Source organism: Zonotrichia albicollis, chromosome 4 (genome assembly GCF_047830755.1).
Source record: "Zonotrichia albicollis isolate bZonAlb1 chromosome 4, bZonAlb1.hap1, whole genome shotgun sequence".
In the NCBI taxonomy this organism is placed as follows: Eukaryota; Metazoa; Chordata; class Aves; order Passeriformes; family Passerellidae; genus Zonotrichia; species Zonotrichia albicollis.
Window position 1 is genome coordinate 25,221,039 of NC_133822.1, and position 17,242 is coordinate 25,238,280.

General features: G+C 45.4%; 1 long non-coding RNA gene and 1 pseudogene across 1 annotated transcript in view; one reads left to right on the forward strand and one right to left on the reverse strand.

Annotated features, from left to right (window-relative positions):
- Positions 1-17,242, reverse strand: part of LOC113458707 (uncharacterized) — a 226,239-nt gene that overhangs the window by 165,873 nt on the left and 43,124 nt on the right. The gene's annotated exons all lie outside the window — the stretch shown is intronic.
- LOC102075063 (splicing factor Cactin pseudogene) lies at positions 7,088-9,349 on the forward strand (annotated as a pseudogene).

The window sequence follows — 17,242 nt, forward strand, 5'->3', positions numbered from 1 at the left end:
GAATTCTTGCTTCAGCCTTTGCTGAGCATCTGTTTCTTGGCAACACCAGGAGAGAGTTCCAACATTTAATTTCATCTGAGTCATTAAGCATTTCTCCAACATCTCTGGAAGAATTTATGGTCCATGTACTCTCTCTGCCCACCTCCCCATGGTCAGAAATCCTTACAAAAGCACAATGCAACACAAAGAGTTTGTGTTTCAGCAAACAGGTATTTTCCAGCCAGATGTTCTGCCCAATGTGTGCTGACTTGTTCTGGCACAGACGCCATAAAGTTCATCTTACCTCAGCCACCCCTGCACAGACAGACGCCTCATCACAAATATAAGGAGGAAAACTAGAGCTGAGCAATAATCAGCAGGCAGTAAAGGCAAGAAACAGCTGCATTTTTTGATTTTGTGACTAGCAGGGACAAATTAAAAGCAAAGGGGAATAGGTTAGCAGCTCCTGCCAAAAACGAGCCTTCAGCCATATGCCTGGATGGTGAAACACAAGAATATGACCCTGCTACTTTTTCCTTCTCTTTACCATAGCTTAGAGAATCTGTAAGCATAAAAGATGGGAAATTCAAGAAAAACATGTGATCCCCCCCCATGTTTATATGTCAAATTTTAGGTGCAACAAATAATTACTTATCTCTGTCTTGGCTACAGGGGAAAAAATATCACGTGTTATTCCTCAGTGGAGTGCATTTTAATTATTTCTGCCCTTCTTTCTTTACTTGACCTTTGTCAAGTAAGGTGGATGCAAAGACAGACTATTGTTGAATGGAGCAAATTAACTATGGAAAAGAGATCTCCTTGAATAGTAAAGCCTTTTCATCTTGCTCTTAAGTCAATAATATTATGGAAGTAAAAGTCAAATGCAAGGGTTTCTTTTCCCCCCTTAACCTCCATTCCAAGCTCCAATTAAGTAGTTTTATTCTAAATTTCTGCCCTTGCCCTTCATGTGTCATGGGTATTTGACATGCAGGTACCTTCCTCTTCAGAATGAAGGAAATCCAGGTTACCTCAGCAATAGCAGAGCACAACTGAAGTTAAAAACCAGTATCCAGAGCAAAAGAAATACAACCCAAACAAGCATAAAACAAATCCCCACATTTTTATATTTAAAATAGGTCTGGTCTGCTTACAGCCACTAGCACAGGATACACAAATCTATGGGCCTGAGGGGGAATATCACCTTTGGAAACAGACCTGAGCATTTTTCTGTGCTGCCAGGAACACTGTTGGAACAGAAAAAGGCAACCAGCTGGGAAGGAACTTGGGGAAAATCCCAAGAGAATATTGCTGCTTGTCTCAGGGGTACTTCATCTCCCTTGCATCAAAGGCAGAGACAGAAGGCTCTTTAAACCACAACCTCAGGGGTCAATTTCTTTACCCTCAATTTATCTCATCTTTTCCTGCACACCCCTCTCCTACTCCACACATTTTTCAGACACCTGAGACACTGGATATCCACACCTCTGCCACAGACCTGCCCCTGGTGCTACTGTCCCCAGCACAGAGCATCTTTGGAGGTGTGAGACAGCCTCAGAGGCATCTCAGCAGAAGTTAGGCAGTAGCAGAGCTTCTCTTTGACTCTGGGTAAATCTCTAGAGATAATTCAGTGCTTTCTTGCTTCCCTCTCAGTTTAGTTCAGTTGTTGTGGCCTAGAGGAGCCTGAATGTTCAGGGGCTGGCACTGACAGCTTCCACCCCAAAGCAGAGGCACCAGCACAGCTCAGCCCTGCAGCAATTCCTCCCCCTCAGCTGCAGCACTGGAGCTGCTGTGAGCAGCTGGTGCTCAGGCTTGGTGGTACACATCCAAAAAAGCCTTTACAAGTGGTACCCATTAGCAGTTTTGCTCATGGCCCCGGGAAGGGCAGGGATTAAGCAGCAGTTGGCAGCAGCCTGATCCCACTGGAGGCCACCCTGCAGGGCTGGAGCACTGAGAGCCACTGGTGCTCATGCTTGGCTGTGGATTTAACATATCCTCAGAGCTGTCAAACCACCTCTCACCAGTGCTAAACCCACCTTTGGTGCAGCAGCTGCACACATGCAACGGGAAAGGTGAATAAGGACTCTGAGGAATCCCCAGCCTACAGCATTTGTAGGATGGGCTAAAAACTACTCCAAAAATCCTTCCCACAAGGAACAGCAGACTCGGTGCTGCTGTACATGGCAGAAACTAATCATGCCTGCAAACACTGCAAGTGCATTCTTGTTTGTACTCACCTTCTCTCATTGTTCCTTTTATTCAGGCCTATTTTGTGAGGCTCTCAGGGAGGTGAATTAAAATGCATCAGTGGAAATAGGCTCCACTTAGGCCTCAGAGGCTACATGGTATTTATCATCTGACTGCAGACAAGTCTCAGTCTGCCAGCCTGTAACTTCCAAAACGCCTAACAAGCGTGCCAGCAATGAGAGACAAAGCATCACTTATTGCTCAGATAGCCTCCCTCACGCTAATGAAGGGTGAGTTATGAGCTGCACCTTCATGCCACCCATTACACAACAGCATTTGCCACTCTGCACCCTTTACTATAAATATACCACCCACAGAGGTACTACAGACCTAAATCTACTGCCTGACTCCCTTCACATTAACAAGTCAGGAGTTAATTTATTTGTGATGAGAAGTAACTCCAGTGCAAGATAATTGCACTGGAATAGAATAATTTTTCCTTGCAACCTATATTACTAAGTTTAGAAATAACATACTTTCTGGTGTGTGGCTTAGTTTTAACCACTAACTGATTTATAGAACTATTAATGAGTATTTATTAGAAAGTCTAATGGGTCAGTAGTTAAACTAACCTATTAGTAACAGCTTCATAAAAATCTCTGAATCACATAATCATCTTGAAATTAAAAGACCTTAACACACAGCATTCCTGTACCATTTTACAGATGTAATTACTCTATCACATTGCCAAATTCTTAGAAATAACTCCCTTTTCTCCCTTGAGACAGAATTAATCAGTCAGTGATTTCCTTTCACTCAAATGCACAAGTGTCCTGGGAAGCATTTTTATCTTCTTACACTCCTTGTTATGGTTTGCAACATCCCACTTTATCTAGCTAAATGGTCTTTCCACTGAGTCTTAGTTTCTCATCAGGTCCGTTTCAAAAAAAAAAAAACCAACACCACAAGGATCTATTCCTGCCTGTGATGTCAAACTAACAAGCAGGGCTGACCATCACTTCTCAGTCTTTCAGACACGGCAACCCACCTCTGGCTCAGCAGCTTTTACACAACCCTCATGGGTAGCTGCAAACACCAAATGCAAAGCTGACCCTCTCCCTACCCCATAGGTGTTGAGCTCCTACCATTAAATGCATGCAGTGCTCTCATGCCAGTTTAAACATTTCAGCCAGTAATTACAGTTCTTATCCCAGGAAAAAAAGAAAATGAACTACTACAGACCCAGTGATTCTAGAGCCTGAATCACATGGCCTGGGGCAGCCACATGGTTCAGTGGCACAAAGCTGGCTGAAAAAGTTGATACTTTTTCCTTCCTCCCTCCCCAAAAACACTGCTTATTGTTTACAGCTTCCAAAATCAACAAATACCTCAAGTCAGAAAGGAGCTCCCAACTCCACAAAATCCCTTTTACATTATTAAAAAAACCAAACCAAGAGGTCAGTGACACCATATTGGAGCAGGAACACTACAGACTCACTGCAGGCAGTGCTGTACCTGAGCCCAAACAACCTGGCTCCTCTCTGAAACATTTCAGAATCCATCAAAAGTCAAGACCACCTGGGACATACCAGCTGAGATTTAACAGCACTGTAAGAACCATCCTCCTTTCTACTCCCTTAAAAGCACCCAAGGTCCTGATGAAGTTTATGGCAGACCTCTAAACATCTGCTGGGGGGTCAGAACCCACCACTCAGGCTGCACACCATGATCAGACCAAACAGCACAGGGCAGTGCCCTGGGGTGCTCAGAACAGCACAACAACAGCTCACTGAGTGCTTGCACATGCCCAAGACACAAATACACGTCCATTTTTCTCCTGCTCACCATTCACCCTCCTCTTAGGCAGCAAAGATCCATTTGACAACTTGTCATCCTTAGATTTGCTCACAACACTCATTTGGTGAGCACACACTCTGTCCCTGTAGGGACAGAGGAACTTGCTGCCAGCCTGGAATTGGGGTAGACACCATTTGCTTACTACTGATCCCTCCTGGTGCACTAAAACAGCTGACTGCTACTTCAGAGAAGCTGACATTTACTTGGTAGCTGTTCTGGTTTGAAAGCAAAACCAGTGAGAGACTCCTAGTCAGAAATGCAATTTATTAGCAAAAGGGGAAAAAAAAAAACCCCGAAATCCATACAAAAATACAAAAGAAAAACCACTGACAGAGTCAGAATACAACCTGACACCCTGCTAGTTAGGGCGGTGGTAGCAGTCCAGATGAAATGGACTTGTTGAAGTGGTGATCCTGTAGAAATCACGTGGTAGCTCTTGACCTCTGGAAAACTAGTGGATAAGGGCTGCCTGTTCCATCCCAAACCCCAGATTATATCCAGGTGGGGATGCTTAGCTCCTCTCCCCTGGGCAGACATCTCACAATGGGCTGATATTGTTCTGAGTCATGCCTGGGTCCTTGATTACCCATTGAACAGAAATGGCTCCCACAGGGAGTGATCTCTGACTCATGTGGAAGGCATTGATGAGCCCATTAACAGGAGATAAGGAGAAAACAATGCCCCACCTGGTTTCAACAGCTCTTGAGGGTGGGAATAGAATACATCTTTATACTGTAACCTAGGACAGGAGCCTAATTCTCCCCACAGTGAGGTCAACAGGGAAGCTTCTCCCTGTTAGAGTGGGATGAGGCCCCTCATTCCCTACTGTAAGTGCACTGTCATTTCCACAGCAAGCTCATGTCACTACCATGGGGACACCAGTCCATTATCTGGACTCAAGAATTAAGCCTGCTAAGCTTTATAAAGTCCAAATCCAGATGTTACAAACCCAACAATAATTTGCAATAACTCTGCCACAGTCAACAGCCGTGGCAGAGTTATTGCAAATCTCTTATGCTGTGACAGAGAGGACGAGAAGGGTGGCACACAAAAAGAGGTGCCCATTCTCTCCTGCTGAGGGGTTTAAGCATGCTGGCAGCTACAGGAAGCACCAAGGGGTCTCTCCTCTTGGTGTTCCACAGCCAGGAGATGGGATATTCACATGACAATCCCCTTCACCCCACTGCAAGGGGACCACAGTGCCCCAACAGCCTCCACATCTGCTTTAGGTCCCCAGGCGCCAGTGCACACTTGGAGCATTAAAAGTCTGGGCCTTCTCCAGATCTGGAAAAGGAGAAACACTTTCTCCTCTTGGAGAGGAATTGGAGGCTACAGGGGGTGGAGAATGACGACAGACAAACATATCCATCACAGTTGATCACTGCTTTTGGAAAACAATACAGCATCATAAAAATATCTGTAAATATTTTAATAAGGCTTCTTTTACACTGAAAAAAAAATTACTGCCTTTTTTAAAATACAGAGTAATGTTTTAAATGTTCTGAACTTACCAGGGACACTGTTGACTTTGGGATTTAATAGCTAATATAATATTAAGTACACATTTGCAGCTCATCAGGAGAAGCATACCCGCTGATCAGAAACATGATGTAAAAGAAGAGCTGCTGATGAACTGTGGTCATTTACCTCCTCAAATTTCCCCACTGACGCACATCATCAGAGCCCCTGCAAAGAGAGCCAAGGCTGTTTCCCCCGAATCAAATAGCAAGGGAGATGTTATTTGAGACATTTAACCAACTTGGGAGCATATGCCTTGCAGACTATCCCCAGTGAGGAACTCATTTTACCCATGCCAGAGCTTTGCACCCTGGGATTCCCCTTCATGGCTAAGGCAGGGCATTAAGCTACAATCCCATCAGCTACACATTACCAGAAAAAGAGAAACACTGATATTTCTCTTGGAGAAAAAAGTTAGCCAGTTAGTAACTATTAAAGTAAAAGTAATTTAAAAGATAAAACCCATATTTGACTCACTTATATAAAATCATCTAGAGTCATGCATGAAAGGAAAAAAGTTTGCTGAAATGACCCCAGTTCTATGGGTCTGTTGGCAAAAAAACCACATTTGCTTGCAAACAATTTTACTCTATAGTAAGTATGGGCATTTAGAGTTTGCAATAATGGTTCTGGCAGTTCTCAGTCCATGACAGATTGAACAAAGGTCTGTAAATTTGACAATACATACTAAAAAAACCAAACACCCAAACACAACTGGATGAGTGCCGTGGTGTTGCAGTAAGGTGTGCAGTGAGCCACAGCCTGCAGTGAGACAAAACTCAGAAACTGAATTTACAAATGTCTCAGGTTGCAAATGCAGGATGTGGCTATGGGCGTTTATTCTATTGGCATCTGTTAGAAGTGAGACAGTTATCTGCTGTGAATTGGGCCACCTGTTAAGACAATGTCGAACAGTTTTCTTTATCTCTTCCACAACCAATCTTCCCACCAGGGGCCCTCCAGGAGATAGCTTCTGTTAATGGGCCATTGAGCATCACTGCACAACTGATAAAATTACAGCATCCCACTGGGAGATGCTCTGCCCAGAGGGAGGAGCCAAGCATTCCTACTTGGACATAATATGAGATTTGGAAAACCACAGCCAGCCTTTCCCACTGGATTCCCAGAGGAGCAGCTGTTTTCTCCACTGGATTCCCAGAAGAAGACCAGGCCCATCCACAACACCACTGGATCTTCAGAGGAAAACAACACCTTTCTACAAGATCACTGCTTCAACAGTGATCACATCTATCACTCCAGGAGCACTGCAGCCACCATTTAATGGGACTGCTACCAACACTCTGACCCACAGGGTGTCAGGCCACATTCTGACTCTGTCAGTGTTGTTTTGTATTACTGTATTTTACTTTTTCCAACAAAAACTATTATCCCTACTCCCATATTTTTGCCTGAGAGTCCCTTAATTTTGAAGTTATGATAATTCAGAAGGAGAGGGTTTACATTTTCCATTTCAAGAGAGGCTCCTACTTTCCTTAGCAAACACCTGTCTTTTCAAACTGAGACAACAAAGTGACAAAAGACTACAGCTATGACCAGCTGTGAGACAACACAAAACAAGCACAGACAAGAACCAGCCAATGGAGCAGGACCCAAGCAGCAAGGCCCCAGGGCGGAGCTGCTGCTGCCAATGAGCTCCAGGTTGTGCAGCCCAGCCCGAGGCAGACACCCAGAGCAGGAAAGGGACCTGGACAAAGAACAGAACCATGAGCAGGATCAGGGGCTCTTGCAGTCTGGGAGCTGTGGGCAGCTATTCCACAGCCAGAGCAAGAGCTGGAGTTGGGGCCAGCACTGGGAGCCAAGCTTGGGCTCAGACTCTGGCAATGAGAGACAGAAATGGAAAAAGAAGAAAAGAAGCTGCAGCCAGGACCAGCACCATAAGGACCAGAGGAAACAGTGCTCATGGTCCCAGGGCTGCCCCTCCTGCTCCAGCCTGGAGCACAGGCAGGACAGGGCAGCACAGAGCCAGGAGTGGCACCACAGAAGGGATGGATCCAAGTACTCTGTGTCCTCCATCAGCTCTCCTGGCCCACTGTGTCCCCAGGAGGAGCTGGGGCAGCAGCTGAGCCCGAGGGAAGAAGAAAAGAAACAGGCAGCTCTGCTTAAGGCCCTGGAGACACCCAAGGAGAAGCGAGCACAGAGGTTGGCCAAGAAGGAGGCCAAGGAGAGAAAGAAATGAAAGAAGATGGGCTGGGGTGAGGAGTACATGGGCTACACCAACACTGACAATCCTTTCAGGGACAATAACCTGCTGGGCACATTCAACTGGAGCAAGGTACTGGAAAAGAAAGGGATCAGCCATCTGGATGAGAAGGACCTGAAGGAGAGGATCAAGCGAATCCAGGAGGACAATCGCCTGGAGCTGCAGAAGGTGAAGCAGCTGCACCTGGAGTAGGAAAAAGCCATGCAGGAGCAGGAGCTGGAGATGCTGCAGCAGGAGAAAGAGGCAGAGCACTTCAAAACCTGGGAAGAGCAGGAGGACAACTTGCACTTGCAGCAGGCCAAGCTGTGGTCTAAGATCTGGATTCAGGATGGGAGGGTGAAACCCACTGATCTTCTGGCCAAGTACATCAGTGCAGAGGACGATGACCTGGCTGTGGAGATGCACGAGCCCTACACCTTCCTAAATGGCTTGACCATCTCTGACATGGAGGAGCTGGTGTACACATGGAGGACACCCAGGTGTACATGGAGCTGGAGCAAGGGAAGAACATGGACTTCTGGAGGCACATGACCATCATCACAGAGGATGAGATAGCCAAGCTCTGAAAGCTGAAGGCCTCTAGCAAAGGAGGACCAGGAGAGTGTCGTGATGGTATCAATGCCTCCGTCAGCTCAGATGTGCAGGCTGTGCTTAAGGGGAAGACATACAATCAGCTGCAAGCTCTGTACCAGGGCATTGAGAGCAAGATCCAGGCAGGAGGGCCCAACCTGGACACCAGGTACTGAAAGAGTTCTGCAGCAGCTGAATGCTGACATGGCTTGGGCCAGGTTGCAGGAGCGGCACGAGGACATGCTACACCCTTACCCATCATCAAGCAGGAGCCAGCTTCCCTCAGCAACAGGCTGGATCCTGAGGAGAGTCTTGAGGCACAGCCAGGGCCATCCTCAGAGCCAGAGCAGGACACAGAGGCCAAGGGAGAGGCAGAGGCTGTGCTGATGGAGGAGGATCTGGTCCAGCAGAACCCAATGATTACAATGTGGGCAAGTACAGCCCCTGGCCACCTGGCCCCAACAAGCTGCCCTGCAATGCCCACATGCTGGAGGCTGAGGAGGACATGCACCAGCAGCTCCAGGTGATAGGCAATGCTTCTGAGAACACCCACAACATCATCTTCCATAAGGCTAAGGAGGGCATGGGCACGGACAAGGCGCAGTTCAGCACAGAGATGCCGCTCACAGGCCAGGCCTATCTGTGGGCTGACAAGTACCAGCCACACAAACCCCGCCTCTTCAACCATGTGCACACAGACTTCGAGTGGAACAAGTACAACCAGACCCACTATGACACTGACAACCCCCCACCCAAGACCGTGCAGGGCTATAAGTTCAACATCTTCTACCCTGACCTCATTGACAAGCACTCAGCGCCCGAGTACTTCCTGGAGGCCTGCCAGGACAGCAAGGACTTCGCCATCCTGCGCTTCCGTGCCAGGCCACCCTATGAGGGCATCGCCTTCAAGATTGTCAGCCCGGAGTGGGAGTATTCCACCTCAATGGCTTCTGCTGCCAGTTTGCCAATGGCATCTTCCAGCTCTGGCTCCACTTCAGGCAGTACAGGTACCACTGGTGAGGGGCTGCTCAGCGCCCTCAGACCTCTGCCAGGGGTGGGCAGGGGGCACCATCTCATGGCACAGACACTGCTCCATGCACGGCCCCAAGGCCTGGCCCTGCACTGGGCATGCTCCTGAGGCTTCTCCCTGTCCTTGCATTTATCATGAAGGACCCTGAAACTCAGGCATAAATAAAATAAGGGTTGTTTTAGCCATGAGATCTTCAAAAAAAGGTGATTTTTAAAGTTTTTACAGTTTTGGAGGAATTCAAAGCTGTTTGTGAACACCATGACACAGTTGCAATGCTGCTAGCTTTTACTACAATAATTAAAAATTTAAGCTCTTATCTATGCACATATCTACATCACATTCAATTACAATGACTTTACCACACCCTCCTTGTAACTCCTTCAGGAAAATCATTCTGTTTTGACTTTAAGCATGCATTGTTCAAATTCTCAGTATCTTTTGTATTAATAGTATCAAAATAAGTTGAAAAATTTATAGATATTAGACTTCAATATGTTAACTTTACCTGATCTTAGCAACACTTTTATTACTTAGCAAAATTTTATTACTTTTAGGTCTAAATACTCTTAAATTAGATTTTATCAATTTGGTATTCTGTTGAAATTAAGTGTATTATTTTTTTTCTGTAAAAGTTCATTCATTCCAGATTTTAGTATTGTTTAATATAAATGATCCTAAATTTTGTTAAAAGTCATTTGCCTAAACTCTAAGATATGTAGTTACTCTCCTAGAGAGATAAGAAAACTCTGATTAAAACAATAGGCTGCTTAATTGATCCAATGTCTGTTTCTACAGCTATTCTATACTAAAATAATTTTTAGTCTGAATTTTTCATGTTGTTACTTTTGTTCTGTAAGAAAATGAAGCTTAAGCAGCTTATTAACACATCCACACATGTGGCACACACACACAGTGCCCCTCTCACCTCCAAAGGCTTTAGAATTTACTGGCTAATTTCAAACAGGTTTTATACAGCAACAGAAATTAACCTCAGTGCCCAGGCAGAGAGGACAAAAAACAAAATTAAGACCTGTACGAGAGAAGAACCATCATAATTAGAGAATCAGCTCAGGGGTACAGAACAAAAACCAAAACTAAGCCCAGCTGCTGTCCCAATATGTAAATTATGGCTGAGGATAAACTTTAGACATGATGAGTTCCTTGTCGGCAGAGTTATTTAGAGCACTCATTCAAGGCTTTTTTTTTTTTTGCATTTGTAAATCCTTATACTCCTGCCAGTGGAAATGCAAATCTGTTTAGGGCACTTCAGCCTGATGATAATTATCTTTTTATGGCCTCTCAGAAGGAGTTCATGGATCCTCCAAGACTGATATACTACGAGTTGTAAAATAATTCATCTCATGCAGACTTGCATCTGCAGTTTGGGGCTAGAAGTTTCAGGAACACCCAAGTAGAGAAGCAGAATTTCCTAACTCTGGTTGAATTAGAAATAGTGCTTAGAAACTGCTTTAACAGTATTTTAGCATTTCAAATCGTGGCTGAAACAATAAAACTGACAGCAGGAAGCAACTCTTGCTAACATCCAGCACAAGTTTACAAAGAGACATTAAAAATACCTGTGAAAAAGTGTGTTTGAAAGCCCTTTCCTACAGCTTGACCAGACATCCCTAGTGCTCACTGTGGGATAGGTTAAAGCAAGGGCTTAGATCTTTGCAATTTATTCCCCTCATTGCTATCCCCAAAAGGTCTCACAAGACTGGGCTAAAAAAAGAGTACATATTGTGGTCCAACTCCAGAGGCACACACCTTCATACACAGGCAGCCCTAATGAGAGTTTCTCCATTAAAAGTCCAATTTTGATCCCTTATATTTTTCCTAAGCTAAAACAAGAATATACAGATTTTTTAGGCAGCATTTCAAAAGAACAGTGCTAATCATTCATCAGTAACTCTCACTTAGATTTCCTTATTGAGGCTCTTTTGAGGAGAAATAATATTTCAAATGAAGATGTATCTATTAGCATTCAGAGGCATCCCTTATCTGATACCAGAATTGATGCTTTGCTAATCAGCTGCTCACACAGGGATCTGAAGAGAAATCCATGAGAATATGACAAGAATTAGACAAGGGACACATGGCTTGGAATGACAGAATACCCTCCTGGGCCTTCTCAGACTCCTCCAATCTGTGTATTTTGGAAGATGCATTTTCAGCCATCCTATAAAAAGATCAACCAATTACTCATATCATTCTTTTGTTTCATTTCTCATACACACATTTCACTGGTATATTATTTTCACTGGTTTCTGACCAATGCAATTTTTGTGCCATTTTTCAAGGTGGCTGTTGAATAGCAAGAAAATTGTAATTATGCTCTCTCTTGGACAAGGCAACTGCAAACTATGCTTTATGACAGCACATTGACCAGTTAGTGTTTTTTCTTAAAAACAAAACGTGCCTCAATCCTGAGATGTATTGACAGAGCATTGGCTCTCAGAGCCCTGAGGACGCCTTTGGCCTTAATGGCCTTGCCAGTCTCACCTGCCCAGATCCCTAACCTCCTGTCCATGGGCCCAGCTCAGCTCCTGGGTACCAGCCCTCACTGGGGCCACATGTTGTGTGCAGCCCCATCCAAGATCCCCAAAAAGCCCCAGGCCCATGCTGCAGATAAGGCCATTTCTGATGCTGTACTGTGCTGATAATTCTTTTACCAACACTCAAGGGAGCTCCATCTCCAGCCCAATCTCCTGCTGTTCACAGCTGGTCAGACCTGGTCCACCATCTTACCTTGTTTAGGTCTGTCAGTGGATCCTGTCATTGTCACAGAATCATTTAGTTTGGAAAAGACCTCCAGGACCAATGAGCCCAACCTTTGAACAATTTCCACCTGGTCAATTAGACCATGGCACTGAGTGTCACAATTTCTGGAGTACTCCAGGGATGGTGACTCCACCACATCCCAGAGAAGCCAGTTCCAAGGCCTGACAGCCCTTTCAGTGAGGAAAGTCCTCCTGATGTTCAACCTCAGTGTCCCCTAGTGCAGTCTGGGGCCATGTCTTGTTGTCCTGTCACTGGTTGCCTGGGAGAAAAGGACAACCCATTGTCACCAGGTAATGCACCCCTGTGCTCTGGGGACAGAGGGTCTTGGACAGCCCCTGTTGGCATCATCCTTAGTCACAGCCATCACCCCCACGTCCAGCCCCTGTTGGGCTGCTCCATCACATCAGATCAAGTCAAAAACCACAAAAATTTGTGTTCTGGCCTGAATGACAAGGTCATGTAGAACATGCAAAACATCTTTCCCCTGACCTACTTGTGTGCTATGCATGGACACACATCCTGCTCAGCCACAACCAGTGCTGTAGCAGGGAAAATGCTGCTCCTTCCAAACATGCAGGAGAAGAGGTCAAAGACTTCAAAACCATTCCCTGCTACTTTCAAGGGTCTGGAGTCAGGAGCCAGGAAATGTTGCACAAAGAAAGGCAGGTAGGGCACAGACTATGGAAGTTCAGAGCAGAATTTCACTCCCTGACTGCTGTCACGATTATGCATAAATGTGCCAAGCAACACAAGACAAAAAAAAAAAAAAAAAAAAAAAAAAAAAAAAAGCCCCACCAGAATGTACCAGAAGCTGGTACATCAGCTCCTCTTTCTTCCTCCAATATCATCAGCTCCTCTTTCTTCCTCCACTCTAGAAACCCTTATTCCATTATTCCCTTATTCCAAGGGTTTCTTGAGTGGAGGAAGAAAGAGCAGCTGATGTTTCAGAATATCTGCAGATAGTCAATTATTCATATGCCCTCATGGAGAGGGAAAAGAGCAATATTTCCAGTTCAGCATCTGCACATACTGAAAGCACTGTGAAAAACCACCAGAGGTGTGAAATAGCTGTCAGTCCATGTGAAAGGCCAAGATTAAACACCCCTCTCACCCAGCAATCTTAGTCTAAGGATAGCAATCATGAATCAGCCACTCAAAGCCCACAGAGGGCTTGTTCCAGGAAACCACCCTTAGAAAGGGCCAGGATGGTTTGGAAACGCACACAGACAAAACCACACCAACAATCTGCCCACAAGGGGATATTAATAATCTACAGATTGTACATGCACAGGCAGATTGCTCCAAGCCTCCCACGGTGTGGGGCTGGGAGCACATCCTCCCATCCTGCCCTCTCCAAAGGAGCAAAGCATGCTAACAGAGGAAACTGGGAGGAAGGAAACCTCCTCATACCTCCTCACAAAGGGCAAGTCCAAGAAAAGCAGGGCTCTATTTATAGCCCTCCAAAGTCCCAGCCTGCCAGATGGTCCCTTTGAGCTCCTTGGTGGGGCACAGCTTAGGCTGTGTTAAGACTCCCCAGAGCTGGGGTAAGCTCACAGCAGGAAGGAACAGGGGATTGTGCCAAGTGCCACCAATACAAGACTGTGTGAGGTGCAGATGACCTCATTTTCTGAGGAAGATGACATTAGAAGAGAGCTGCGTGTTTTCAGGTGTGAGGTAAGGAAGGAGGAGGCTATTTCTTATGGGAGATTATAAGAACTAAAACAACAACACAAAAAAAAAAAAACCTAAACAAAAAAAACACAATCCTGGGAAGTGCCCCTAGAAGGTTGTAAAGATAGAAGCCAAGCTAACAATCCTTTGTTCTTCTGGAAATACTTTCCTCTGCCCATAGCAACAGAACCAGGACCCCATATTACCATCCTAAGTTAAACATGGGCCCTTTTGGCTCTCGGGAGGCCAGGATTTAAACTTCTTTGTTTTCACAAAGCAAAAAAATACACGTTTGCAGAAATCTCTCTCTTCTGATTCATTTCCTCTGGCATTGTATTGTTAAGTTGCTTTAACAAAATACTCAGTTTTCTCCTCTTCCTCCCCCTTTCCTCTCCTTCAGGGCCATGTTTTCCCCCAGCAGGGAGAAAGTCTAACTTTCTAAATAAGCCATTACTGTAGCTAATAGCCTAGAGGGAGAACAGCCCCCCTGTGAACCCTGAGAACACTGTGTATTAACTCTTGTAAAGCAGACAATGAAAGCAGGAACACATGTTATACATTAGAAGCTCATATTTTGATGGTAGGCTGCTACAGCCCAACCTTCAATTAATTTTGCTCCTGCGCCATTGGCTTCTCAGGTTTTCTGAACTTCAACCACTAAATCTGGGTTTGCATCACTCAGGTGCCAAAGGTTTCCTTCCAGGTGGAAGGAAAGAGCTTCTGACCACACAAGCCCGGTTCTCATTCTGGCATCTTAAGTATTTCAAGAGGTAAATGGAGAGAGTCTTGGGGACAGACTGGTAAAGAGCATGGCCACATAGCATTTATTCCCACAAAACCCTACTGATGTTCTGGAGCCATGCATCTGCTGAAAGGAAGCAATTGTCTGATTGCTAGGCCTGGTTTTAAGAGAGGAACCTGTATCATACCTATGTTCCTTGTTAGACTGAATTACAAACTGCTGTGGGCAAAAGAGCAGAAAAAGCAGGAGGAAAAACCCTAGCAGTAAATTTACTGCTTGGTTTCAGTTGCAACTACTGCTTCCCAAGAAGTAAATATAGATACATGAAAATTATGTAAAACTGTTCAGACCATAGGTTTGAACTCATCACCTAAAAGTTAGCAGTAGTCTTTGACCCTAGTTCTTAAAAATGCTTTTATACCTCATAGCTCTGTCCTGGGCAGCATCTCTTGTCCTCTGGTTGAGAGGATGGCTTGTCACCACACACAGACACACACTCCAGCCTTAATATTCCATTACTTTGTAAAGAATTATCTCACAGGTCACCCATCATCTCTACACAGAGGTGCAAACCAGCCTTCTTTTCACAATAGATTGTGGTAACATGAAGAAGAAAAAAACCAAAAAGCCAAAAATTTCCAACCAAAATAGATGTAGGATTGAATTATAAAAAAAGAAAAAAAAAAAAGAAGAAAAAATTGGGAGTTCTTAGATAAACAAAGATGTTTTTACATGCATGAAAGTTTATGCAACAACACCAGATATTAACACTCCAAGAATTATCTTTTAATAACAAGCACTGGTTATTTGTTTTACATAGAAAATAAAATCTATGTGGTATTTATTGTTGCTGAAGAGTGGAAACTCTACTCCACTGAAAAGCAACACTGCTCATTATTATGTCACACAAACACACATGATATGAATTATATGGAGTAGCTGGCTGAGGTGAACCATTGCTCTTTCCTGCTGCCTCAGAGCTTTAGCTGGGGCTGCAGTGCAGGTGACAGTTCATGCTTCAGATGGAAACACTCCTCTGGAGTGACAGCAAGCACCAGCAGGGATTCAGAGACAGCCCAAAGGCTCTGTGTAGTGTCAGAAGCTAATCCCACTTCTGCAAGGAAGGGCTAGGGGGAAAACAGCACTCAGCACTGAGAAGGCATGCTCAGACTTTCTGGCTGATGAGATTTCCAGAGCTCTTCAACATGTGCTGGGCAGTTACATCATGCACATGGCTCTGCTTCCAGCAGCCTGCTTAATACATCAAGAGCTGCTGTGGGGAAAGGAGGCAGAAGAGGAGCAAACTCCTCATCAGAGTGACCTCAGTCAATGCTGCAGCCAAGTCTGTGAGGTTTGGATCCAGAGCACCTCCCAGCATCCAGATCTAGAGCCCTAGGTGCTGCCATTACAGAATGAGGGGCCAACAGAGGCAATAAGTACATGCTAAAAACATCAAACCTCAGCTCTGACCGTGGCCCTCATGCACAGAACACAATATGCTTTCATCTGTGTCCATCTCTGCTCAGTACAAGAAGAGTGCAGCCAGCAGCACAGGACTTCAGGGAGATTGGCAAAGATCTTCCCCTCCATGCCAAGGGCAACACTTCTTGCCTGTGGCATTTTCCACCCACACATTAATTCCTCTCACTTCATGTTTGAAAATAAAGAGGAACAAACCCCATCATTCAATAACAGCAGCAACATCAATCCACCAGGGGAAACAACAAAGGCAGGGGAACACAGGGAGGAAATGTTTATACATGCGAAGGAACCGCCAAGAAAACCAACCCATGAAAAGGCAGAAAATAAACAAATCCCACCCTGCCCTGCTCACCCCCACCTCCAGCTGCAAACCAGCCAGGCCTTTGTGTCAGCCTGCTGCAGGTGCCAAAACTTTGTCCTGGCAGCCATCCAGGGGTTTTTGCTCCTCAGGACAGACAGACAGCAGGGATGGTTAAAGCAGCCGTGCCCTGCTGTTTGCTTTGCTAATGCACCAGTGGGCTCACTGCTAATGGCCACAGTCCCAGTGCATCAGGGTCTTCCTCTCAAGTAATTTTATGTCACTGGGAACCTTCCATTTCTCATGCTTCTCTCACTCAAAAGGCTTTATCCTCCTCCACAGAGAGCAAGCACCTTAGGTTTGGAGCAGCTCCCACCAGGTAACCACATCCTTGCTGACACCCATTCCAAGGTGGCAGGCAGTCCCCAGCCTGACTCCCATGAATGCTTCCACTGGGCGAGGATAAAACACCTGAACAGGTCACTAGCATCAGAGTTTGTCATTTCAGAACCATATTTCTGCTTCCATGTAGAATGGCAGACTCCAGGGACAAATGGTGCCTCTGCTTTTGTGTTGCATTGCGGAAATGCCAAAAGGGGTGGAGAGAGAGGAGAAAGGGTCACAGAGAAGTGGAACACCTTATGGAAACAGGCCTGTACTAGTGATGAAAGAAACCCTCTGGCCTTGCCAGAGCCTGCTCCTGCCCAAGTCCACAACAGAAGGCGGGGGGAAAAAGAAACAACCACAAAAAACTCCATTGAACCCAAAGCCCCCCCTTTCTCTGTGTTCCACTTTCACACACACAGTACTGCCAAAGACCAATCCCATTTTATCTAGAAGCTTGCAACATTAGTGTTAATCATTTTTCCTTCAGATGTGCTGCTCCTTCACTCTGCACATCCTGGAGTC